The sequence below is a fragment of the Mauremys mutica genome, chromosome 5 (genome assembly GCF_020497125.1).
Source record: "Mauremys mutica isolate MM-2020 ecotype Southern chromosome 5, ASM2049712v1, whole genome shotgun sequence".
In the NCBI taxonomy this organism is placed as follows: Eukaryota; Metazoa; Chordata; order Testudines; family Geoemydidae; genus Mauremys; species Mauremys mutica.
In genome coordinates, this window is record NC_059076.1 from 7,547,549 (window position 1) to 7,575,480 (window position 27,932).

The 27,932-nt window shown below is 43.6% G+C and overlaps 1 long non-coding RNA gene across 1 annotated transcript; it reads left to right on the plus strand.

Moving 5' to 3' along the window:
• The first annotated feature begins 1,955 nt into the window (after positions 1-1,955).
• LOC123370758 lies at positions 1,956-27,932 on the plus strand. The gene is made up of 4 exons (XR_006579530.1): positions 1,956-2,084; positions 16,713-16,788; positions 27,350-27,458; positions 27,738-27,932. It is a non-coding gene; the product is annotated as an uncharacterized LOC123370758 (long non-coding RNA).

Consider the following 27,932-nt stretch of genomic DNA (forward strand, 5'->3'; position numbering starts at 1 on the left):
AAACAATAATAGGAATCTTTCACATTTATAACACATTTAATTCTGAAGTACTTTACAAGCTGATATATGGAAGATTCCCTTCACCAGTAAAACTTCTCTTTAAACTTTAATACTACCGCACACAGTAATGTTGAACGGTTGCCGGAACATTTCACGCCATTAAACACTGTAAGCTTAAATCTTTCCAATTGTTTCAATGGCTGGGTCTGGAGTTCCTGGCCTGTGACTGAGGCCAATTTTCATATCTAGGAAAATATTTGTAAATGTGAAAAAAGAAAACAATCTAGCAGCAATTCCCAGCTCTGAATTTCAGTGGCCTTTACGCAATTTTACCTTGATGAAAGGTCTGCAGTTTCTGACCACACTCTAGCTCATTTGTGCCATTCTGACATTGCATAGCAGCCGAATATTCAGTAGAGCCAGGCCATGCAGAATCTCCCCCCTCACCACTTTCAGCATAGCTTGTAGGAAGGGTCACTGGGGTTCCTGGTTTCCCACCCAGCTACTGTAACATAGGCCACTGGTAGCTAACATCTCAAATCAGGACAAAAAAGTTAAAATCTAAAAAAAAAAGAATTGCAAACCAAAAATCTGAAGAAAACCTGAAATGGTTCATTTCTCTTTTGACCTTTCTTTTCTTCAACTTTTCTTAGTCCAAAAAAACATAACACCCACCTCTCCTGAAACTTTCTGTTTCTAAAATGTCAAACCAAGACATTTTGAAAATTCTGAAACTATTTTCCCCCAAATTGTTTCAAGTTGGCAGATTCATTGAAATCAACCATATTTTGTGAAGTTTCAATTTTGATGACTCAGCATTTTTGAGCCAAAAAAAATATATTGTCAAAAAATTTTCTACGAGCACCAATCTGGTACTGTTCTATTCCAGAATGCTCCCTTTTACAGACTAATCTCCTTTTAGCCTGGGTCCAGCAATCACTCACACCCCTTTGTTCCAGTTTCTTCCAAGTATCTTGGGGGGGGGGGGGAGAGACTCCCTCTTTAGCCAGTTGAAGACCAAATGGAAAGGTCTTCCAGGGGTTTAAATAGACTTTCTCTTGTGGGTGGAGACCCCCTCCTCACTCCTATGCAAAGTCCAGCTCCAAGATGGAGTTCTGGAGTCACCTGGGCAAGTCACATGTCTATGCATGACTCACAGTCTTTACACGCAGAAGATGTTGTCCACATTGTATCTTGTATGTTTCCAAAAAGACTTCTTATGTGGATTGGAGCATTCCAAAATGCATTGTTCCCCAAGTGCTTCCTGATCGGGTACTTAACCTTGTGAATTCCTTCCTAAAGAGGCTGATCAAATGCCTCACAAAGCTTACTTAGAAATCAAGCAAATACAGCCAATATTCTTAACCTCAAGTACAAAATGATATATGTGTACAAATAGGATGAATAGATATATTAGACCATAACTTTTACAGAGATATGTTATATGGCACAAGCAGCACAAAACATATTCCAGTTATGTCATATTCCCATAAAGCATTATGGGGTCCACATGGCATCACAGTATCATTACATTCATTCATCTAAATCTGGATTATTGCAGATTAGGTACTATATGTATTTTATGTGGCTTTAAACAAACTTTGTATCTGAGGATAATCTACGCACTATACTCAGATATACAGGCACTCTTTTCTCAACCCGTGTATTATATAATTTTAACATTAGCTTTAATAAAACCTTTAAATCTGTAAAATGAGGTAAAGAGTAGGTCATGTATTGACAAAGCATGCTGTACAGGAACTGATTCCTACAAATTAACCAAGCCAATCCTGAAGTGTGTAATACACTATATAGTAATGAAACATATGCGTAAATATATATAAAGGAAGAGGTTTGCTGTATAACTAGGGATCTGTGATGTACCCTGCGTCCACCTTGTCTGTGTTAGAGTCTAATCAACTTAACATAGCTTTTCTATCTGCCAAATAAATATAGCTGAGTGACAAAATCTGGCGTCAACCCGAGTTCTTGTGAAGTCAAGTGGACGAGGTCTCGGAGGGGCTCCCAACACATGCCAGAGTGCGTAGACCGAACAGCTGTGGTGGAACATTCCTAGCAATTGTGTATGTATAAAGGGCATCTGGCATCTTTGAGCCAGCCAGCTTCAACTGTACTGAGCACTTCTTCACTGTATCTGCAGATCTGTCCCAACACGTTTATGTCCTATAAGGGCAAATTAAGTGCTGTCAGAAATGAGACAACCATGCAACAAAGTTACACTTCTTTTAAATGAATATAATTTAAGAAATTATTGAGCTGCTTTCTGTGAAAGAAAGCCCCAATAGTTCAGACCGGGTGGAAAATGATTCCCCCAGATCCACTGTGTTTATTCTTTCTTTAAAATAGTTCCAAAGTGATTTCACTCAGACATGAAACTGTTCATGTTCTGGGTTTTGTTTGGTTTTTGAGCTGCTCTATTTCATTTCACTTTCATAACATTGTGACACCCCAGCACCCCAAAATTCACCACAGTCATGCAATTAGGATATGTTTTGTACAAAGTATGCCTTGTGAGGTATCATTCTAAAAATCTTGATCTGCTAGACATTAATATCTCATTGGATTATATGTGTTACCTTCTTATGTGAAGTTATGAAGATTGGCTAGGTATGTGTCACTGAAACATGTTGTGAGGTTGAAAACACCCACAAGCAGCCTTTCAGGTACAACAGTAAAAAAGCCAAACAGTGTTAATAACTTATTGAGGAAATGCACACAAGCACATGGATTACCCCAGGAACTGTGTACAATAGAAACCTCTCAGAGATAGCACTGCACAATGGGAACTGTTTGACCCAGGTCACAGCAAAAGAGCTTTCCAGTGAGTGGGAAGAAGATATAAAAGGGGGAAAATGACATTGTGATGGTACCTCACTCTCCCTACAACTACACACCTGGAAACACCTGAGGGGCAAGGACTGAGCTGTGGGAAGTGATGGCCGCAGGCTAAAGGGATTTTTAGCCTGTGTATGAAAACCTGGGAAAACCAAGGCAGCTTGTGCCTTAAGAATCTTCCAGCCTGTTTATCACTCAGGGTGAGAATTTGCTAGTTCATATCCTACCTTTCTAGGGTGTTAAGCTCAGTTTGTGGTTTTGTATATTTACTATGGTAATCTGCTTTGATCCGTTTGCTATCACTTAAAATCTATCTTTTGTAGTTAATAAACCTGTTTTTGTTTTGTCTACAACCAGTGTGTGGAAATTATAAATTGGGTCAGAAAGCTCTTGCATATCTCTCACCACATTGAGAGAGGGGGTGAATTTTATGAGCTTACACTGTACAGTTCCCTGTGCAGCGCTAGATGGTATAACTTTGGGTTTACACTCCAGAGGGGGGTGCATGTCTTAGCGACTGGGAGGTGCCTTAGCTGAGCCTTCCCATGCAAAGCTGATCTCAGCATCTGTGTGGAAAGCTGCTGGTGGGTATGTCCTTATCTGCGTGTATGCTGGTGAAAGAGCAAGCTTGGAGAGCTTGGCAACTTATCACAACAGCAGTGTGAGAGGGAGCCCAGGCTGGTGGGTCAGGTGGGCTCAGTGGTACCCCAGTCCCAAGTCGCATCCCGGGGGAAATCCAATCTGTCACAAATATCACCAAAGCATATGGTCTTGAGCCCATTGCCTGTGAGTTATTGGAAGAGCCATTGAGTAAGAAAGGTGAGCTCTTATACACATGGCCAGTTCTCAACAGTGGCAAGGTAAATAATTGTTGCTGAGGTTGTTTTTTCTCTAGCTATGTGGTCAAGTAAAGAAATGCAGTCCTAATGACCATGTTAGAGTTGCTATTTCTTTGTTGCACCATAAGCATTCAACAAATAAGTAAATCTTGTGACTGTGGATAGTCTGTCTTGCAACATTATACCATCATATATGAGAATCTCTGTTCTACCTCTTACGCTATTGCTGCTCACTTGGAGTTGACACAATGTAAATTAGAGCCCTCTGTGTGTTATCATATTCCTTTAAACTTCCTATAAACAATATGTATAAGAGGTTATACTTCTGCAATCTTCTTTGAGTCCTAGCTCAACTTTCTTTGCCCTGGGCTGAAACGGTATATTTTTTAAAGTATAATTTAAGAAAACAGAGGTGCTATGCAGACTGTGGTCTTTTTATTATCATGTCCCCTTTATTGCTAATGAATGTTGACAAGGCCTTAAGGCTCCCAGACTTCAGCCATTTCTATACACTAACTTGCTCCCGTGTATTTGTTAAACACTGTTGGTGTTGAATCACATACTGTTTCCTGACAAGAGATGATTTTTTTAAGCCAAGCATAAACCACAAAGATTTTATTTCTCCTGTTTTTGTTTATTATTGCTGCATTTTACTTTGTAGTTGATTGTTTTTTTTTAAAAAAAAATAAGGTTACTGAAAGTGGTGCAATTAAGGACAGGAATAATGTGCAGAGTATTTTAAAAAATGAATGGGGATATTAAAAGGAATGGGTGTATTTTTTGTCATTCTTTCTATTATCACATAGATCTTATACCCTGTGAGGTTCATCTTTCATTCTAGGCTTCCATGCACAGTGTTTACTGATGAGACATACTCACACCTACACATTGGGCCAGACCCTCAGCGACACCAGTTAACACCACCTGAGGACCTGGTCCACCATATGCACACATAAGAGCAGCACAGGACACATACATTCTCATGGGTGACTTTAATCACCCCGATATCTGCTGGGAGAGCAATACAACAGTGCACAGACAATCTAGGAAGTTTCTGGAAAGTGTAGGGGACAATTTCCTGGTGCAAGTGCTGGAGGAACCAACTAGGGGAAAAGCTCTTCTTGACCTGCTGTTCACAAACAGGGAAGAAATAGTAGAGGAAGCAATAGTGGATGGGAACCTGGGAGGCAGTGACCATGAGATGGTCGAGTTCAGGATCCTGACACAAGGAAAAAGGGAAAGCAGTAGAACAGAGACCCTGAACTTCAGAAAAGCAGACTTTGACTCCCTCAGGGAACTGATGGGTAAGGTCCCCTGGGAGAATAACATGATGGGGAAAGGAGTCGAGGAAAGCTGGCTGTATTTCAAAGAAACCTTATTGAGGTTGCAGGAACAAACCATCCCGATGTGTAGGAAGAAAAGTAAATATGGCAGGCGACCAGCTTGGCTTAACAGTGAAATCCTTGCTCGTCTTAAACACAAAAGAACAGCTTACAAGAAGTGGAAGATTGGACAAATAACCAGGGAGAAGTATAAAAGTATTGTTCAGGCATGCAGGTGTGAAATCAGGAAGGCCAAATCACACTTGGAGTTGCAGCTAGCCGGAGATGTTAGGAGTAACAAGAAGGGTTTCTTTAGGTATGTTAGCAACAGGAAGAAAGTCAAGGAAAGTGTGGGCCCCTTGCTGAATGAGGGAGGGAACCGAGTGACAGAGGATGTGGAGAAAGCTAGTGTACTCAATGCTTTTTTTGCCTCTCTCTTCACAGACAAGGTCACCTCCCAGACAGCTGCACTCTGCAGCACGGTATGGGGAGGAGGTGACCAGCTCTCTGTGGAGAAAGAAGTAGTTCGGGGCTATTTAGGAAAGCTGGACGAGCACAAGTCCATGGGGCCGGATGCGCTGCATCGGAGGGTGCTCAAGGAGTTGGCCGATGAGATTGCAGAGCCATTGGCCATTATCTTTGAAAAATCATGGCGATCGGGGGAGGTCCTGGATGACTGGAAAAAAGCTAATGTAGTGCCCATCTTTAAAAAAGGAAAGAAGGAAGATCCAGGGAACTACAGGCCAGTCAGTCTCACCTCAGTCCCTGGAAAAATCATGGAACAGGTCCTCAAGGAATCAATCCTGAACCACTTAAAGGAGGGGAAAGTGATCAGGAACAGTCAGCATGGATTCACCAAGGGCAAGTCATGCCTGACTAACCTAATTGCCTTCTATGACGAGATAACCAGCTCTGTGGATGAGGGGAAAGCAGTGGATGTACTATTTCTGGACTTTAGCAAAGCTTTTGATACAGTCTCCCACAGTATTCTTGCCAGCAAGTTAAAGAAGTCTGGGCTGGATGAATGGACGGTAAGGTGGATAGAAAACTGGCTAGATGGTCGGGCTCAACGGGTAGTGATCAATGGATCCATGTCTAGTTGGCAGCCGGTATCAAGTGGAGTGCCCCAAGGGTCGGTGCTGGGGCCGGTTTTATTCAATATCTTCATTAACGATCTGGAGGATGGTGTGGACTGCACCCTTAGCAAGTTTGCAGATGACACTAAACTGGGAGGAGTGGTTGATACGCTGGAGGGTAGGGCTAGGATACAGAGGGACCTAGACAAATTAGAGGATTGGGCCAAAAGAAATATGATGAGGTTCAACAAGGACAAGTGCAGAGTCCTGCACTTAGGACGGAAGAATCCCATGCACTGCTACAGACTAGGGACCGAATGGCTGGGCAGCAGTTCTGCAGAAAAGGACCTAGGGGTTACGGTGGACGAAAAGCTGAATATGAGTCAACAGTGTGCCCTTGTTGCCAAGAAGGCTAATGGCATTTTGGGTTGTATAAGTAGGGGCATTTCCAGCAGATCGAGGGATGTGATCATTCCCCTCTACTCAGCACTGGTGAGGCCTCATTTGGAGTACTGTGTCCAGTTTTGGGCCCCACACTACAAGAAGGATGTGGATAAATTGGAGAGAGTCCAACGGAGGGCAACAAAAATGATTAGGGGGCTGGAGCACATGACTTATGAGGAGAGGCTGAGGGAACTGGGATTGTTTAGTCTGCAGAAGAGAAGAATGAGGGGGGATTTGATAGCTGCTTTCAACTACCTGAAAGGGGGTTCCAAAGAGGATGGATCTAGACTGTTCTCAGTGGTAGAAGATGACAGAACAAGGAGTAAGGGTCTCAAGTTGCAGAGGGGGAGGTTTAGGCTGGATATTAGGAAAAACTTTTTCACTAGTAGGGTGGTGAAGAACAGGAATGGGTTACCTAGGGAGGTAGTGGAATCTCCTTCCTTAGAGGTTTTTAAGGTCAGGCTTGACAAAGCCCTGGCTGGGATGATTTAGTTGGGTTTGGTCCTGCTTTGAGCAGGGGGTTGGACTAGATGACCTCCTGAGGTCCCTTCCAACCCTGAGATTCTATATTTTGCAATGGATTTTGATATTTCGAAATGTGACTTTGTTCCAAGTCAGAATGAAACCTCACTATTTCAAAATTATCTGCAAAAGAAGATTTGGGGGAAAAAATCATTGTGGATAGTTTGAAATTTTTTGTTTCCATTTTGATTTTATTGTATATTATTTTATGGTTAGAATTGGTTGGGAATTCGTAGACTACATGATTTTCAAATTAAGTTCCTTTTTGCAAAACTAAAGTTTTCCACGGGTTTCCCCAAATGAATTTTTTTCTAGAAATCCCTTCCTGCAAAACATGTTGTGGTTTTAACATTTCCTCCTAGTCTGGAATGATTTTTTTTTCAAAAATGCAAACATTTTTCATGGGAAGGGATTTTCATTTTCCAGCCAGTGTAATGATAATATATACAGCTGTACAAACAATGTTTAATGAACAGTCATTTCAAAATGAAAAATCAAAACAGTTCATTTGTTCCTAGGGTTATAATGGAAAAATACTCAAGCAACCTTAACTGTTTGTGATTCCTGCTAGACCTTGTGTGTTATACCCTTTTCCACTCCACTGTGTCTGGCTTGACTATTTAGCTTGCTGTTGGGGGCCGGGACCATTTCTTACTCTGCTTGTACAGTGCTAGTTCAATGGGGTCCCAATCTTGGCTGGTTCTTAGGCTCTACTGTAAGAAATATGATATCAAGACTATACAGAGTTATAATTAAGGATAAAAAATCTGGAAGGGCTATTAAACCTTGTGCTTCAGGGCTTAAGCCAATCTCTAATTGTTAGAAACAGGAGGGGCAGATTATTCAACATCTGCTACTGTGGGGTTCTCATACCTTTCTCTGAGGCATCTGCCACTGGCCACTGTCAAAGACAGGGTACAGAACTAGGCGGCCCATTGGTCGATCCAGTATGGCAATTCCTATGATTATTAATAAGAATTGAACAAAGCACACGTAAGTTTTATTCACTTTCATGGCTTCTTTTTTATCATTTTGAATGCATTTTTCATAGAGAAAAATCTTTTAAGTATCGGAGAGACAGACAGGCATGATTTACAAAGAAGCTTTTTGTTAGATGTTCCTCTGCATCAGTCAGCCTATAAAACAATGAAGAAACAATACATTTTAATTTATGCCATGGGGTGCCCATGCCAGGATGCCTCTGGCTTTTTAATAAAAAAAATTGCTAAAACCAAACTTTCAATAATGGAGGCAAGAGGCCTGCACAAATCCCTTATAATGGCAAACAGAAGCAAACAGGAGTTGCCCAGTGACATTTGAAAGGAAGAAGTAGTGTTTTGCAGTTTGCATCTGGGTGCTTTTCACAGTGTTGGTTGTGATCCTCTAAAGCTCTATGAGTGAAATTCATTCCTGTGCATTGGCCTTGAGCAAGGGCTATGCACTACTTAGATTGCACTGAAGTGGGACGTAATGGTATCTATGCTTTGTGCTGCAGAGGGGTGAACTCCACCCTATATGGTTTGGGTTCTAGCTACCTTAGAAAATGTAGATTTGCTTCTCCATTGTCCTGTACCTTATGTGGTTATTTACACCTCTTATGTGCAAAATCAGGCAATAACCAGATTTTTGTATACCCACTTTGCATCCTCTGGCCCTGGTGCTGATCTCACATCTTGGCTTCAGCAGAGCCACTCCTGATTTCCACCTAGTGTAAGTGAGAGCAGAATCAAGCCTCCTATACACTGATGCAAACAACAGCACAAAGGGGCAGAGCCTTAAAGAATTACACCTTGATTAGGATTCCAAGACTGCTGCTGCGGTACCAAAATCATTACAGCAACAAGCTAAAAGGTTCTTCAGAAGAGAGGAAGTATCTGCAAATTGACAATTAGATATTTGGTTTGCATTGATTGATTTTGATGGGACAAGGCTCCCACTGCTTCCAGGTAGGACTTTGCTAGAGAGTACGTGCCAACTTCTACATGCATATCAGGGACTATCAGGATCTTGGCCATCTCTGTGACTTACATAGGGATTTAACATCACACTACAACATTCCCTAAGGCATGGTCCCAGCATTCTGTCACCACTCCACTCACAACAACAGAATTCTCTCACATGAGGGAGGGAGGGAGGGATGTGCTGCTGACCATGAGGAGATGCAATCCCTTTGACTCCAGAGTGCAGCAGTAGGTGAGCTGCTTTCAGTTGAACTAGCACTGTACTTGTGTTAGCACTGATGGCTCCTAGGAGCTTCAAAAGAAGAGAGCAGCTGTGTGGAAAACCAGCAGTAATACCTCTGACAGGCATGGCCGTCTCCTCAAAATGCTCACACACACCCATGCAATGATATACGTCTTTATGCTCCCCAGCCGCTTTCTCACCTGGACTCTCATCATCTCAGTCTCTAGTTCTTCATATGCCACTGGCAAGGAAACAGACTCCAGAGCAAGTTCCATTTTATCAAGTACACATCACATCCTACATGTTCAAAAGGGATTGGCGTGTGCCTCCATGCCTAGGTGCTCAAGCTGAGACACTTTAAAGATGGCTGATTTTCAGGGAGGTGAGGGGGGATGCTCAGCATTTTCTGTCAATCAGGCTCTTTTAAAGCATTTCAGGTTCGTCAGCCCAACTCTGAAGCCCCCACATTCACGAGTCACTTTTGAAAAGTCAGGCCCAGGAGCTTAGCCAGGCAGCGACACAGTTTTAAGTTTCAAAGGGGAAAGGTCCTTGTCCTTCTCTTTCTCTCTGGATGGGCTGCCCTTTGACAAACCCCATTTTCTAGTTGTGTCAGCCCAGAGAATGACATAGTCTGCTGTGTAGCTTGACTACAAAGCTGAAGTGAATATCTCAAGAGAGCTATGCAAAATCTCCACAGAAGACCTAAATCTGTGCAAAATTGGCTTGGTCTCAGATTCCATGTGCACAATGGAAATTCAGCCCAGCATCACCGAACTTCAAGGTCATTTTAAGAAAACCCAGACCACTCTGTGGTTGGCATGAAAATCAGGGAAGAGTCACATCTCTGCAGGTTTCAGCACAAAGCCAAGGCCATGTGCAGTGGGTTGGAAGGGATAGCTCAGTGGTTTGAGCACTAACCTGTTAAACCCAAAGTTGTGAGTTCAGCCCTTGAGGGGGCCACCCAGGGATATTGGGCAAAACAAGTACTTGGTCCTGCTAATGAAGGCAGGGGGCTGGACTCAAGGTCCCTTCCAGTTCTAGGAGATTGGTGTATCTCCAATTACTTTTTTTTTTATTATTGACTTTGGGGTTCAAACTCTAAGAGTGATCATACCCTGGGAAGCAAACCTGTACAGAACATAATGTAAGAATGACTATACTGGGTCAGACCAATGGTCCATGTAGCCCAATATCCTGTGTTTGACAGTGGCCAATGCCAGGTTCTTCACAGGGACTGAACAGAACAAGGCAATTTTTTGAGTGATCCATCCCCCGTCATCCAGTCCCAGCTTCTGACAGTCAGAGGTTTAGGGACACCCAAAGCCTGGGGTTGCATCTCTGACCCTCTGGGCTACTAGCCATTGATGGACCTATCCTCCATAAACTTACCTAATTCTTTTCTGACTCACTTGTACTTTTGGTCTTCACAATATCCCATAGCAATGACTTCCGCAGGTTGACTCTGCGTTGTGTGCAAAGAAGTTCTTTTTTATGGTTGTTTTAAACCTGCTGCCTGAGTTGCGGACAAGACATGGAAAATCACAGAAAGGTAACAATGGTTCTTTATTAATTGCAGTAATTTGGAAAAGCCAGAGAAGACCTATTTAAGAACAAAATTGCTGGAACAATATAAACACTCAAGTATTATGATATGCCTGATAATTTTTTGGATAACCAGACATTTTGCTGCAGCTATATTACAGTCATTAATTGCAGGACTGACAGTGGGAGCTCCAGCTGCTATCAGCTCAGATAAATGGGATTCTACTGTACTAAAAGGGAAAAAACTATGTGTTGCAAACCTCAAAATGTATGCAAAATTCTGAACCATGCAAATTAAGCTAATTAAAATCAAAATAGTGGTGGAAGCCTAATATTGCAGGATCCACAATATCACAAATTAAGTAGAGCCTTAAGTATGTTATAAAAACAGTTATGAAAAATGTCGATAGCTATTTCAATAAAAGTTTAATAAAAGCTTCACAGTGTTTCGCATGGAAAAATGAAAACTTTTAGCAATGTCAACAGTTTTTCTGCAAAAACAAGAGGTTGTTTTTTTACTAAAAAATGTTACTCAACACTTTCAACCAGCTCTAGTTAGTCTGTCACTGTGTTCCTCTCCATAGGGTTAGGACAGGGTCTTTGTACTCACCCAGCCTCTGGTCTGCAACATCTGGGCAGTCTACTGCACAGGTCTGGTCATGGGAGACTCAGCCCTCCAACTGGATCTAGTATCGTCCACCCCTTCCAGAGGTGTCAGTGAGCAAAAGGAAAGACACTGATGAATGGTCAGATAGACATGGTAGAACGGTCTTGCCTCAGACAGTTTCTAATAAGCCATTGCCACAATGAAGCTCACAGGCTAGCCTACAATAATAATCCCATAATAGCATTTCGTTGTCAGGCCCTCACTGTCAGGAAGTGGTCATACGAGAAGCTCCTGCTTTTAGCCAGCATCTCTCCAGGAACTAAGGACTGGAGATCTGCTGTCCTCTGTCTGCTCCCAACCATTCTGTGCTCTGCCCTTGTGAACTCCTCCCAGGGGCGGCTCTAGGAATTGCGCCGCCCCAAGCAGGGCGGCATGCCGCGGAGGTGGGGGGGCGATCTGGCGGTCGCCGGGCCCACGGCTCCGGTGGACCTCCTGCAGACATGCCTGCGGAGGGTCCGCGGGTCCCGCGGCTCCGGTGGACCTCCCACAGGCACGCCTGCGGATGCTCCACCGAAGCCACAGGACCAACAGACCCTCAGCAGGCATGCCTGCGGGAGGTCCACTGGAGCCGCCTGCCGCCCTCCCGTGGCACGCCGCCCCAAGCGCACGCTTGGCGCGCTGGGGTCTGGAGCCAGCCCTGACTCCTCCCTCCAAGTCTGACATCTCACAGATGTAGCAGGGGTGCAGCTCATGGAGCCTACTATAGTTCTTTCACTCCACTTTGCTAGTGTGGGGTCTGTGTACCCCACCACAGATGGGTAGCCTGTTAGAGGGACAGGAGCGGTGTGTATGGGAGTGAGGAGAGGGGTGTCAGGACAGGAGCACCCAGTGGTGCTCTGGGAGGAACAAGAGTAAGTGGTGTTGTTGGGGGAGAGGCAGAGGAGGAGCAGTAGGATGGGCAGGATGAACTGTGGTAGGACAAAGAGGCCCCCTGAGCAGGAAATGGTTTTCCCACCACAGGAATATTTTTGAAAATTCCAAATTTTTACGTGTCTCAAATCCTGTCTTCCAAATCCCCCCCAAAATATTCAAACCAATAACAAATCCCCCCCATTTTCCAGTCAGAGAAAACATTTCACTTTGATCGTTTCAAAATGTTGTGTTTAAATTTTGACCTTTTTTCCCCTCTCCCAATCTAATTATTTCTGAATTAAGGCATTTTGAATCACAAAATTTCATTTCAATTAAATTCAGAATTTTTTTCTCAACATTTTTTGTTTGTTTTTGAGTTGCGAAATTTGTCCAAGCCGACCCTCTTGCGCAAACAGTTTTGGTTTTGACAAATCAGCATTTTCCTATGAAAAACGATTTGTTAAAACATTCCTGACCAACTCTAGGCAGGAGTGAATGGTGTACAGGCAGAATTTAGCGAGGCTGTGGGGGTGGGATGAGGGGCAGGAAGGTGTGGATTTGTGTTGCGGAAACAGAACAAGAAGGAATGGTGGCATGTGGGGAGGGGTACAAAGGAGCAGTATTATGTGACAGGTATTAGACAGGTGGTGGGGAAGAGAGGTTATGGTGAGGACGGTGGTGTGTTGGTAAGGGTAGAATTTATGCCTGGCAAAAGCTTGTACGACCAGCTCCAATCTACCAGCTGTCACTCTACATGTCTGCCTGATTCTCTTCCTTGATGGTTTGCAGTGGTGGTGTAGCTGTGGCGGACCCAGGGTATTAGAGATACAAGGTGGGTGGGGTAACATCTTTAATTGGATCCATTTCTGTTAGTGAAAGAGACAAGTTTTCAAAAAACTCTTGTTCCCAGACTGAAGAGCAGCTTTGTGTAAGTGTGAAAGTTTGTCTCTTTCACCAACAGAAGTGGGTCCATTAAAAGATATTATCTCCCTCACCTTGTCTCTCTTCCTTGAGATAGAATTAATCAGTCTTTGGCCTGCACTTCACTTTCCAGGCAGCAGAATGTTCAAGCAGGAGCTTTCAGACCGACGTCCTGCTAAAGGCAAGCAACACACCACAGCCGGAATATTGTCACCAGATTCAGCATTCAGCTCTCTTCCAACAGCAGTCCTTCCAGTGCCCCTAATTCCAAACCAAAAGGCAGCAACAATCCCTCAGATACCATCCATCCACACCGGGGCACGGTTAATTGTGAACATCTCTAACCCTGAATGTTACCACAACAGAATGGTGTGTTTGTCCTAACCAATCTCTTGCTGTAATCCAGTGCAGTGCATACTCAGACAGCACTCCTTCCAATAATTATACAAAATAGGGATAATACTTCTCTACTTCATAGGGATGATGTGAGGCTAAATGCATTAGAATATGAGGCCCTCAGATATTATGGTGATGAGGTCCATATCTGAGGTAGATATACATAGACTGGTCAGTAATAACTTCAGCTTTGTTATGCTTCACAATTGATTATCTAGTTGTCTGTGCACTTATTAACATTATGCTGTATCTGGTTTCTGCCGTGATTTGCTCCAACGATTGTTTCCAATTGTTCTGTCCTGCCCACAGATGACCTGTGTGTCATGAGGTGTGAGGCATTTGCACAGTTTGGATTTAGATACAGATTTTGAACACCCCAATGTATGAGGGATTTTAGAGCCAAGTTTTTAGTTTTGTCCATGATATAGTAGCCATTTGCAAAATCCCAGTGCACATGAAGGTTTGGAAATACGCACTATTGGATATGTTTGGGGCTTGGATTTTGTTTCAGGTGACTCACTAATGCTGGGTAATTAATTTCTCATCTGTTCTGAGTTCGACTCTACAGTACCAGCGTTAATTCCTCTGGAAGCTCTTGCCACAGTTTGCCATCTGTTTTAGACTAAAACCAGTTAGTTTCTCTTGATGTGAGATAAAACCATCTGATATGCAAATATGAACAGCAGGTGGCCAACTTATCTTTGTTGAATGTAAATGAAAACTCAAACAGTATGCAGGGGTTACAGTAATGTTCTCAGTAGTGGGCTCCATCCTTAGACTCTACCAGACAGTCTCATTTAAAAGCAGGAACACCAGATATTAAGAAACTTCTAAATGTATATTACCAATTTTTCTCTTCAGCTGATGATATTGTTTGTTCATCACCGCTCATTTAATGTATATACAGAGCAGCAAAAAAGAGCCTTTTGTTCTGTGTCTTATAACAGCAGTTTTAAGTGTTGTCAATAAAAGATTGTAAAAGTTCTTTCCAGAGCTACGATAGAGAACGGATGGTTGGGAGGAACCTGTCTAGTACTTGGGAGATTGAGGTTAATGTCTCTGCTCTATACCAGACTTGCTGTGTAACCGGGAGGAAGTCATAGTCTCCCTGTGGATCAGTTTCTCTTTTGTAAAATGGGGATATTAGCACTGCCCTCTACCTCAGAGGAGTGTTGCGGGAATACACACTAAACCAGCTTGCTGGGTGCTCAGATACTATAACGGTGGGGGGCAGTACAAGTGCCATAGATGGATACTATAGGCTTTGAGCTTGTTCCCACTGAAGTTGGTGAGTGTTTTGCCATTGACTTCAATGAATGTCCTTCCAGTGGGTAGCATATGCTTTGGATCAGGTGCATCGGGCCCATCATTTCACTGTGTATGAGGCTCTCTTTCTAGTCAACTAATGGCATTTCACACAACACTGCAACAAACAAGAAATCTGCTGGGATTCTCCTTCTGTTAAAATTGCAATGGCCCCAATTTTCAAAAGTGGCCTCCAGTTTTTGTTCCCGTCGTGTCAAAGCAAGCACCCAGAAACCAAATGGAATTACTGGAGACATTGGAAAATCTGGCACAGAGTGTATTAGTTATAAAATGAATATGTTTGAGATAGTTATACTACAGTATGCATTGCTTCATCTCGAAATGCTTTACTGGATAAGAAGGTACTCAAGATGTGTTGGTGAACTTTTCAAGGAGGTCTAAGGGAATTAGACACATAACTCCTACAGAATCAGTGTCAGGTACCTAAATACCCTAGGATTTTTGAAAGTCCCACGGTACACCTATCTCAACTAAGCATAGACTGAATTTACCCAATTACAAATATGATTCCAAATCTTCCCTACTGGATTAGTGCCAGTGGAGTGAACAGAGAAAGGATATACAAATAAAGTCGATATACATACTGCTTCCTGCAGCCAGCCAGTCAGAAGTTTCTCCATCTGCAGCAGTGATTACAAATGATTGAAATTGTCCTGAAGAAACAGATGCACTGGGGCTGAGGGGGGAATAGGACTGTAGCTAGATGCTGGGGGATGAAAGACAAGCCACACAATCTTTACCACTCTGTACAGATGTTAATCCCACCAGACGTAATGCTGTGCTAGGTGCTGCCCAAGCATGGAGGGTGGTATTTAAAAACAAAACTAGAAAACCATAAATGACTTAGAGGAAGATTTCAGATGGCATAAGTGAGAGATTTAGGAGCACAAGTTGCAGTGATTTGTAACAGAGCTTGTGCTCCTAAATCACATATGCTCTTTTGAAAATCCCTCCAGCAAACACTGTGCATTGGTCATATCTAGTCTTTTCCCCTTCTCATTTATTAAATGTTTGTGATCTTATAGTCACGCATAAGATACAAGCCAATGATGCAAACTATACTTCTTCCCAAACTGTACTTTTAGCATCAGCTCCCAGACTGCCTTTTTCCACAACTCTTTTTTGTACAATGTGATTTATTTTGAATAATGATAGAGAGTATTAAACTTGCAGTTCAAAGGAGCGTTTGATCAGCATTAAGCCATGTCAATCCCTAAATGACTGTTTCCCACCAGTGTCCCGAAAAAGAATATGCAGAACAGAAGAGGGGAATAATTCACGCCCAAATTCAAAACCTTAATTTAATGGGGAAAAAAAAAATCAGATCAGCAAGTCCTAAGGGAGAAAGCACATCCCAAAGACAAGCTAATGGTGCCGAATGTGTTGGCTGATCATATGAATTCACGCCTTGACCACAGCACTTCAGAAGAGATACTTACAGGCTACTGCATTATAGTTACATTTTGATAGTTGTAGCACACACACCAACACATACTTGGGGGAGGGTTAGCTCAGTGGTTTGAGCATTGGTCTGCTAAACCCTAGGTTATGAGTTCAATCCTTGAGGGGGGCCAGGTAGGAATCTGCAGTAAAACTCAGTACTTGGTCCTGCTAGTGAAGGCAGGGGGCTGGACTCAATAACCTTTCAATGTCCCTTCCAGCTCTATGAGATAGGTATATCTCTCCTCAAGCAACATTTTCCTCTCTGATCTGCACCCCATGTGTTGATTCTTGTGTGCACATTTTGCTTTTGCCCTTCACGCAGAAGTTGCATTGACATTAACAAGAGCTCTGCAAGCAGAGGCGTCAGCTGCACCATCCTCACCCTGTGGAGCACTTATGTGAGTAGTCCCGCTGAAGTCAGTGAGAGCACCTATGTGAATAAGAGCTCACCATCATTAACAAGCGTGGCACAGTCCAAATCAGGTCATACAACAGAGCTCCCCAGGGCAAATAAGAGTTTCCCTCTGCAGGGCATAGGCCTTGGCCCACCGTTAGAGGTGTGGCTGTTGCTCATGAAGCTGACAGACAGCACTGGTTAAAACAGACTGTAGACCTTAAGAGCAAAGGGTGGGATTTTTCAAAGGAACTAAGTAATTTAGGAGCACAAGTCCCATTGACTTTCAGTGAGACTTGTGCTCCTAAGTCCCTTAGATACTTTTTAAAAATTTCACCCAAGGTTTTCAAAATGGGGGCCTGAATTGAGTCTCTTGTGTCCATATTTAGGCTCCTAAGTGCCCTGATTTTCACAAGTCCTGAGGACCCAGCAACTCCCAGTAGCTTTAATGCAAGTCTGAAAATCTTCAGAAGTGCTCCTCCCCTGCTAACTTTGACAGGGGCTGCTGAACGTTCACCAGTTTTGAAAATCAAGCCCCTTACTCAGGTGCCTAAAGATGGGCTTAACTTTAGCTTTAATGATCAAACGTTTCAGATAAAGACAGGCAGGGGCGGCTCCAGGCCCCAGCACACCAAGCGCGTGCTTGGGGCGGCATGCCGCGGGGGGCGCTCTGCCGGCGCTGCGAGGGCAGCAGGCAGGCTGCCCTCGGCGGCTTGCCTGCGGAGGGTCCGCTGGTCCCGCGGCTGGTCCCGCGGCAGCCTGCCTGCCGTGCTTGGGGCGGCAAAATCCCTAGAGCCGCCCCTGAAGACAGGAAAGCCAACAATTCCTACAGAGGGCATTGCTTGTCAGAGGCTGCCAAAAATAGAACTCACTTCTCCAGATTCCCAGGTCTTATCTATTAGGTCATGCGGCCTCTCCCTTTGATTCATTCATCACTCCATCTGGCGATCTCCACTGAGCCTTGAAACAGCCCTCCTCTCTTTGCTGATGTTCCATTGACAGGAGTAAGACTTCTATGGGTAGCGTGGCTGCTGTATTTTAAATTTCCAGAAGTTATTAGCAAAGATAAGGGGGCTGTTTGGTAAACAATAGGTACAGTTGGTGTCAATGAGTTTAGGTCCATTGCCTTTGATGCAGCTAACCCATTGTACCCCAGTAGAGGGTCTAGCCCAAAATGTGGTTTATTTATGAGAAACAACAGAAGCTGAGGCTGGCTCTTATTTTTCCTGAACCAGTTCACATACCCCTGGCATCTAACAGCAACCAAGTGAGTCAGCTATTTTAATACTTACCCATCTCTGGGTACCATGCTGTGCAGGACTGTAGATCAAATCTAAGTACTGCACAGTGCACGGACCAGAACAAAAGCCAAAATGCAGTGAGAATGTGTTGGTAGCTCACAGCAGTATCACTTTTTGATATCCACAGAGATGCGTGAGGGGAAATTTAATTGTTTTCCCCTCTACATTTTGTGCTGTGATAGTCTGATTTCCCTTTCCTGTAAGCCTGATTTGAGAGCTACCACAATTAAAATTTCATATTCTATTTTTTTTTAATTCTCCTAGACAGATGAGTCACCAACTAGCTGAATCATTTTTCCTAAAGAGATTTATGATTTTATTTAGGAAGAGGCAATCAGAACTAACAGCCAACGTATTACATCCCGGGCTGATAATGCAAGCTGTAAATTGCAAACACCAAAACACAAAATATGTAGAAAGAGAGAAAATACTCTCACAAGCCCACCTTTTCCAATGCAGGGAGCTGCATGTAATCTTTTAATGCTTCCCACAACTGACAGTGTGGTGTGTGGAACTCTCTCTTTTATCAAGATAGATTTGCTAAAAACTTTGATTAGAGAGCCCAGGCGGCTGAGGTAATACCTTTTATTGGACCAACTTCTGTTGGTGAGAGAGACAAGCTTTTGAACTTACACAGACCTGAAGAAGAGCTCTGTATGGGTTTGAAAGCTGGTCTCTCGCTCATCAACAGAAGTTGCTTCAATAAAAGGTATTGTGTCCTCCACCTCATCTCTCTAATATCCTGGGACCAACACGACTACAACTATGCTGCGTACGTTAAATTCAGCTGATGCTTTTGTTTTACCGGCAGGATTACTATTAATGTAAAGAGTTTGCATTTCAGTGGCATATAGTCCAACACTTAAAAGTGTAACAAGATTTGGTGTAGTTCATGTGTTGAAAAGGCATATATGGAAGCAATTTAAAGCACATGAAGGAAGGGTGAAAGTAGGATCAGCAAAACCTGCGTACACTTGTGCACTTGGGTGCAAAAATTGGAAAGCAAAGAGCATTTGGTAGGTAAAGCGGGATTTTGAAATGAAACGCGGAAGATAGGAAATTTTGTACAAAACTAGTGCACCAAAAAAACCTAAGCCTGAGCATGAACATAGCAGCTATCCTCTGAGCTAAAGGAAATTTGCAATCTTTGGCTGTATACAGCATTTTGAAAGGTCATGTGGTGTGAAATAGTCACAACTATGCACTGAAATTTGATAAACTGAAGCCTTATTGGAAAATGCAAGTCTCAGTTCTGAGGCCTGTACTACCAATGAGAGTCTCGTTCGAGCAAGGATTTCAAGACTAGGCCACAAGCTTTCAGCTAGGCTCCTCCAGCAAGCTTTTCACAGAGAAAGCTAAGCTCTGAGGATGATGTTTAGACACATAAAATCAAGTTAATTATTTAGGAACCCAAAGGGGAATTTAGGATTCTAAACTTTAGGTTTTTTTTGTTTTTTTTAAAATCTTAGCTACCGTTTTACAGACAGACACAGAAATGCTGCGTTAGCCCTTACTTGGGCAGCCAGTCTGAGATTGAGGCATAGCCCTCTGATCCCAGCCACGTGAGTGCTAGTTGGGGCTTGTCTACACAGTGAGGTAATGTACTCTAGAGGGATGTGATTTCTAAAGCACATTAACGTGTTGCGTATCAATTGGTCTGTGTAGATCCTGCAGGTGCACTCTAAAGGTTCCCTATCTAGTGCACTTTAACATAGTACTGTTCCAAACAGCACTATAGTAAGAGCACCTGAAGGGTCCACATGGATCAATTAATGCATAACACAATGTGCTTTAAAAATCACACCCCCATAGAGCGCATTACCCTACTGGGTAGACAAGTCCTTTCCCCCTTCCCCCACCGTACTACATTCAGTGATGTGCAACCGCATTGCAAACGCAGAGAAAACTATTTTGTATTTCCTTTTCAAATCCCACCCCCCCAAAAGCACACATCACCCATTCACTCAAACATGTCAAAACAGTGTGATTGAACAGGACCCATATCCAAACTCTCAAATGCAATTTCTGTTCTGAAAATTGACTTCTTCAGAGAGAGACCCTCCTTCCCACCATGTGCTACTATTTTCTAAAGCTCTTTCAGCATGCTGGGTTCACAGGAGAGAGCAGCTGATAGATTCAGCATCTTCAGCTGGAATCGAGCTCTCAGCTGGGAAGCTGGTGACAGAGTGGGGGCTGTCAGTTACACCAGTGTAAATCAGGAGGAATTCCACTGCAATCAACAGAGTTACACTGGGCTAAAGTGGTATATGGAGATCACATTAGGTCATAAAATCATAGATTAGGGTTGGAAGAGACTTCAGGAGTTCATCTAGTCCAATCCCCTGCTCAAATCAGGACCAACCCCAATTAAATCATCCCAGTCAGGGCTTTGTCAAGTGGGGCCTTAAAACTCTCTAAGGTAACCCATTCCAGTGCTTCACCACCCTCCTAGCGGAATAGTTTTTTTCCCCCTAATATCCAACCTAGACCTCCCACACTGCAATTTGACACCATTGCTTCTTGTTCTGTCATCTGCCATGACTGAGAACAGCCGAGCTCCATCCTCTTTGGAACCCTCCGTCAGGCAGTTGAAAGCTGCTATCAAATCCCCCGTCACCCTTCTCTTCTGCAGACTAAATAAGGCCAGTTCCCTCAGCTTCTCTTCATAAATCATGTGCCTCAGCCCCCTAATCATTTTCATTGCCCTCTGCTGGACTCTCTCTCTAATTTGTCCACATCCTTTCTGTTGTGGGAGGCCCAAATCTGGACACAATACTCCAGATGTGGCCTCACCAGTGCTGAATAGAGGGGAATAATCACTGCCATCGATCTGCTGGCAGTGCTCCTACTAATGCAGCCCAATATGCCATTAGCCTTCTTGGCAACAAGGACACACTGCTGACTCATATCCAGCTTCTCGTCCACTGTAATCCCCAGGTCCTTTTCTGCAGAACTGCTGCTTAGCCAGTCAGTCCCCAGACTGCAGCATTGCATGGGATTCTTCTGTCCTAAGTGCAGGCCTCTGCACTTGTCCTTGTTGAACCTCATCAGATTTCTTTTGGCCCAATCCTCTAATTTGTCTAGGTCCCTCTGGACCCTATCTCTACTCTCCAGCATCTATACCTCTCCCCTCAGCTTAGTATCACCTGTGAACTTGCTGAGGGTGCAATCCATCCCATCATCCACATCATTAATGAAGATGTAGAACAAAACCAGTCCCAGGACCGACTCCTGGGGCACTCCGCTTGATACCAGCTGCCAACAAGACATCAAGCCATTGATCATTACCTGTTGAGTCCGATGATCTAGCCAGCTTTCTATCCACCTTATAGTCCACTCATCCAACCCACACTTTTTTAACTTGCTGGCAAGAATACTGTGCGAGACATATTAAAAGCTTTGCTAAAGTCAAGCTATATCATGCCCACCACTTTCTCCATATCCACCGACCCAGTTACCTCATCATAGAAGGCAATCAGGTTGGTTAGGCATTACTTGCCCTTGGTGAATCCATGTTGACTGTTCCTAATCTCTTTCCTCTTCTCCAAGTGCTTCAGAATGGATTCCTTGAAGACCTGCCCCATGATTTTTCCAGGGAGTAAGGTGAGGCTGGCCAGTCTGTAGTTCCCTGGATTCTCCTTCTTCCTTTTTTTTTTTTAAAGATGGACACTATATTTGCCTCTTTTCAGTTATCTGGGACCTTCCCTGATCACCACGACTTTTCAAAGATAATGGCCAATAGCTCTGCCATCACATCAGCCAACTCCCTCAGCATCCTCAGATGCATTAGATCCAGCCCCATGGGCTTGTGCATGTCCAGCTTTTCTAAATAGTCATAGAATCATAGAATCATAGAATCTCAGGGTTGGAAGGGACCTCAGGAGGTCATCTAGTCCAACCCCCTGCTCAAAGCAGGACCAAACCCAACTAAATCATCCCAGCCAGGGCTTTCTCAAGCCTGACCTTGAAAACCTCTAAGGAAGGAGATTCCACCACCTCCCTAGGTAACCCATTCCAGTGCTTCACCACCCTACTAGTGAAAAAGTTTTTCCTAATATCCAGCCTAAACCTCCCGCTCTGCAACTTGAGACCATTACTCCTTGTTCTGTCATCTTCTACCACTGAGAACAGTCTAGATCCATCCTCTTTGGAACCCCCTTTCAGGTAGTTGAAAGCAGCTATCAAATCCCCCCTCATTCTTCTCTTCTGCAGGCTAAACAATCCCAGTTCCCTCAGCCTCTCCTCATAAGTCATGTGCTCCAGCCCCCTAATCATTTTTGTTGCCCTCCGCTGGACTCTCTCCAATTTATCCACATCCTTCTTGTAGTGTGGGGCCCAACACTGGACACAGTACTCCAAATGAGGCCTCACCAGTGCTGAATAGAGGGGAATGATCACGTCCCTCGATCTGCTGGAAATGCCCCTACTTATACAACCCAAAATGCCATTAGCCTTCTTGGCAACAAGGGCACACTGTTGACTCATATTCAGCTTTTCGTCCACAGTAACCCCTAGGTCCTTTTCTGCAGAACTGCTGCCCAGTCATTCGGTCCCTAGTCTGTAGCAGTGCATGGGATTCTTCCGTCCTAAATGCAGGACTCTGGACTTGTCCTTGTTGAACCTCATCATATTTCTTTTGGCCCAATCCTCTAATTTGTCTAGGTCCCTCTGTATCCTATTCCTACCCTCCAGCGTATCAACCACTCCTCCCAGTTTAGGGTCATCTGCAAACTTGCTAAGGGTGCAGTCCACACCATCCTCCAGATCGTTAATGAAGATATTGAACAAAACCAGCCCCAGTCCTGAACCACTTCTTTCTCCACAGAGGGCTGGTCACCTCCTCCCCATACTGTGCTGCCCAGTGCAGTAGTCTGGGAGCTGACCTTGTCTGTGAAGACGAAGGGGGGGGGAAAATATTGAATATTTCAGCTTTTTCCACATCATCTGTCACTAGGTTGCCTCTCCCATTCAGAAAGGATCCCACACTTTCCCTGACCTTCTTCTTGTTGCTAACATACCTGTAGAAAACCTTATTGTTACCCTGCACATCCCTTGCTAGCTGCAACTCCAATTGTGTTTTGGCCTTTCTGATTACACCCCTGCATGCTCAAGCAATATCTTTATACTCCTCCCTAGTCATCTGTCCAAGTTTCCACTTCTTGTAAGCTTCCTTTTTGTGTTTAAGTTCACCAAAGATTTCACTGTTAAGCCAAACTGGTCACCTACCATATTTGTTATTCTTTGTGCACATCAGGATGGTTTGTTCCTGTGCCCTCAATAAGGCTTCTTTAAAATACAGCCAGCTCTCCTGAGACTCCTTTCCCCGCTCAGATTAGCCTCCCAGGGGATCCTGCCCATCAGTTCCCTGAGGGAGTCAATGTCTGATTTTCTGATGTCCAGAACAACCCAGTTCATGGACAACCCAATATAAATGTGATTTGACAAGGTCTATTTAAAAAAACAAACAAACAAATAAAAACATGTGATTGGCCATTAGGTGATAGATTATTATGGTTTTCACCATATGGTCTCTTAAGGATGTTTTCTCTTGGTGTGAATCCAGTGAACCATTTTTGCAGTAACTAGTTGTCAAGGCTAATTCCCCACTCTGGCACTTCGAGTGCAGAAAGTGGGGCCCACAAGGATTCTAAAAATTAATACTGGCCCCTCCAGGCTGCTATTAAACTCCCAAGGTTACAGCTTCTCTCTGACTTTGTATGGGTAGATGCTGCCACCACCCAAGTGCAGAACCCCGTTAAATGCCCAGGAAGGCACCCTTGGGAATTCCTTCCTGTGGGGACCCTCAAGCCCTTTCATCCCCACCCCCGGGGAAGAACTGAGAAAGAAAACAAAGGAAATTAGCTGTGGCTACCAGTTAATCAAACAACATGTACAAACCTCTTAGGACACAAAAATCCAATTCTATTCTTAAAAAAAGGTAGATTTTATTACTAAAAAAATAGAAAGAAAATACATCTGGGAACTCAGGTTATTGCTAGGTTTAAAAAAAAACAAAACCTACAAGGATTAAGCACCAAGATTAGTTTTCTTGAGGTCCAGTTTAAAGGTTACAAGCCAAACAAAAGCACCTGGGGTTAGCACAGAGGAATCCACAAGCCATAAAGAAATAACAGGGATAAACCTAATTGTGTCTCCCTAGACATTTCCTGATCTACTTACATATCTGGGGTTTTAAATGAGTAGATTCTAGGTATGATACTGATGATTTTTTCATACCCGGCCCAAGCTTCTTATAGCATAGCTCTGCCCTGTCCACCTCTCCCTGGGAAAACAACAACAGACAGGAAAAAAGGAGTCTTTTCTCCATTTTAAAAAGTTCTAGCCTTGCCATTGGCTCTTTTGGCCAGGTGTCCACTCACTTCCTTTTACCTCTGCAGAGCAGTGAGACTTTTTAATCCTTTACAGGTAGAGCAATTAGAGAACAGCTACTAAGAGGAATTTTATAGCTACTGGCTGACCGGGTGTCCAAAAAAGGGAGCTACTCCCCGCCCCCTGCTTTATTGATCACACAAGTCACTTTTGGAGGGAGGGTGACCTCTTAGAGGTCACAAAACTGGTTTCTCACATACCTTGAAAAAACATCAGGCTTTCTATTAAAAAGCACAGCTGGGCAAAACATTTTCTATGGATAGTTTATTCGGCAAAAAAAAATGCAGTTTTGGACAGCCTGCAACTATTCACAAATTTGACATAAATTGTTTTGGTCATGCATAAAATGGCCACAGGACAAGGAGGTGCTACAACCTTTAGCTAAGTGCTCAGTGAACACACCTGGGATGGATGAGCGACAGGTTCAAATCCTCTCCTCTGGAACAGACTCTAAATGGATTTTTTTGATTCACAAAAGAACTTCAGATTTCGTTCAAGCTAAACCAATTTTTTTCTTTTTGGACTGCCACCAAACCAATCTTTTATTCTCCTAGCGCTCGTGGATAGCCCTGACAATCTGTCACTTCTCCATAGTTTGCAATGAAATGCAGGGGTACCTTTCTGGGGGCGGGGTCACACTCTAGGCTTCTGGCATTTAGGGAGGCAGGGATTATCCATGCTCAGGGTGCCCCCAAAGTCATGCAGCCCCCCCTCCGATTTATGGCACCTACTCTACACAAGTGCAGTGCATGCTAACCACCCCACCCCCACCATTAATGTGTCTCCCCCAATTACTGCTGGCTGCCTCTCAGAATTAAAGCAATTCCCTCCCTTGGGGCTTCTGGTGTTGCTTCCATGGCCACGTTGTTCTCCTGGGAGCCAGGGACCCCTAGCTGCTCCTCTTGCTGCAATGGAGGGCCCCTTGCTCCTCCTCTGCCTCCCATCCAGGGAGCAGTCAGGGGCTGGTATGGAAAGCAGAGCACTGCCCTGGAGCGAAGGTGAGATTTCAGATAGGGGAGGACAGAGGGAACAGCTCTTAGAATCATAGAATCATGGAATCTCAGGGTTGGAAGGGACCTCAGGAGCTCATCTAGCCCAACCCCCTGCTCAAAGCAGGATCAACCCGGGTGAAGACATTCACAGATTGGCAAAGGAGTAGAAAGAGCCCAGGGGCTGAGGGCCACGTCTGCTCCCTCCTCCTATCCTGCAAAAATCATTGTCCCAGCTGCTTCCCTTCTCCTCCCTCTACCTAAAATCTGTCCTCTCCCAGTTCTGCTCCAGGAAGGCGAGGGAGGGAGAGACGGGGGAAGAGGACCTATAAGAACAGCACCACCAGGAGAATCTTTCCAGCCCACCAGCAGCTCCCCATCCTCAGGGCACAGACCCTGGGTAGTGGGACAGGGTGGCTGGGACAGAACATGCTACTTAGTGCAGCACTCGGTCTAGCAGCAAACCAAAAAGTAACTTCCCCGGGCCAGTGGGAGATTGGCAGGGAGAATCAGGGTGGCCTGGGAGAAATGATGAGCATGAGAAGTGGAAACAGGCAGCAAATCCACAGCCTCAGGGTGACTAGGTCCCAAAATATATAGTCATGTTCCTACGTGGTTTTTGGATGTAAACTTTTTTATTAAAAATCCATAAAAACATGTTAAGAGAACATTGAGGATGCACAATTTTAAGCACTAAAATTAGAAAAAGGCAGAGTTACAGTTGTAGATGCAAATGAACTCCGCCCTTTTGTGCATATTCATTAATGGGATAGGCCAAGATTTTCAAACATGTTAGCCTCATAAATCCAAACTTAATGGGAGTTGCTGGGTGCTCAACACTTTTCAAAATCAGATCATTTATTTAAGTGCCTAACTATGGACTTGGGATTCAAATTTTAGGTACCTGCTTTTTTAAAAAGTCCTGGTGATAGTCTTTAATTACACAGCCACTTGTTCCTTACCAGCTCTTATGATATATCAGTGTCCCTGGCTGCTACAACCTTAGATCTTGTATGTGCACTGCACTGATCTGTGTAAACCAACCAGAACCTACACAGTAAACAGAAGTTACACATATACTGCTTACTAGGTCCAAGTTCATGATAGCACATAATCACATGCTTAATTTTAATAAGCATGTGTTTACATTCCATTAACATCGAAGCAACTTCATTACAGGGTTAAAGTTAAGCATGTACTTAAGTATTTTCCTGAGCTGGGTCACAAGAATACTTTAAACTCAGTTCTGGTTCCAAATGTATTAATCATGTGTAAGACAAAAGGAACAAATACTCTCCATTTTTTTTTGTGGAATAAGGATATTTGAAAATAGTTAGTTTGTTATATAATTGCATAGGGTTGGAGGGTGGATTAACAGAATTGAATACTGAGATACCGTTAAGAAATAAGAACTCTTTAGATAAGTATTGTAACTTGTACTCAGATTTATACTAAAAGACAAAGTCTATAGGTCCTTTTGTGGCTCTAGCAGGAAAAGTTTATTATTTCCTAAAGGAATTAGCCACTCATAACTGTTAAAAATAATGTGCTATTTGATCTCTTCTCATGAGTTCTTTTTCAAACCTGACCACGGATAATACACAGCATGGAATAAGAGTGTGTGTGTTAATAAGGCAGAATTAGCTGTCCTGGTCAGATGACTAGTGATCACTGAGATTATTACACCAGACTTTTACTAATTAGCTCCCAGTAACTTTGGTGACAATGGTAAGTAAGTATCCAGTGCAATTACCTAGTGCTCAGGATGGTGCTTATTCCCCTTTAAATCAGAACATCCTACAAGCAGTTACTAGGGACACTGTACGCACAGCCAGTGTCTATGGAAACTGAACTTGTACGTGATTTGTCATCGGAACTATTCCAGGAGACACACCATAGATATGAGGGAAGTACAGCTAAGAGCAAGCAAGGAAAAAGGAAGAACACAGAATCTGGGTATCAGCTAAAGTAGCAAGAGACACGACATGAACAAGGTGTGCTCCTGTTATGATGATCAGCCAACTACACTGGTTCTGTTTGCATAGAAAGTAATTTAGCTACATCTGGAACCTTTGGGGCCACATTAAGCAAAGAGCTCAACCCCTATTTAGGCAGACACCTAAATGAAGTGGCTAGATGTTCAAAAATCCCCCAAGAGCTCCCATTGCTCACAAAAGTGATTGTTATATTGTGAACATCTGGCCTGTATTTTAGTGCCTACATGGGAGCTGAGTAAGGCTGGTTGAAAATTTTCTGTTGAAATTGTTTTTCAGAAGAGAATGGGGTTTTCAGCTAAATAATCAATTTTGTGAAAAAAAGAACAGAGACTCCCATGATGCACCACAGCAGCTCAGCAAGAGGAGAGACCAAGGTGCATAATGGGAGATGTAGTCTGGCCAGGGAATCCAGGCCAGAAAGGAGAATGGGAAGATGAGGCACCTTAAATATAACTTCTGTGAGGCACCACA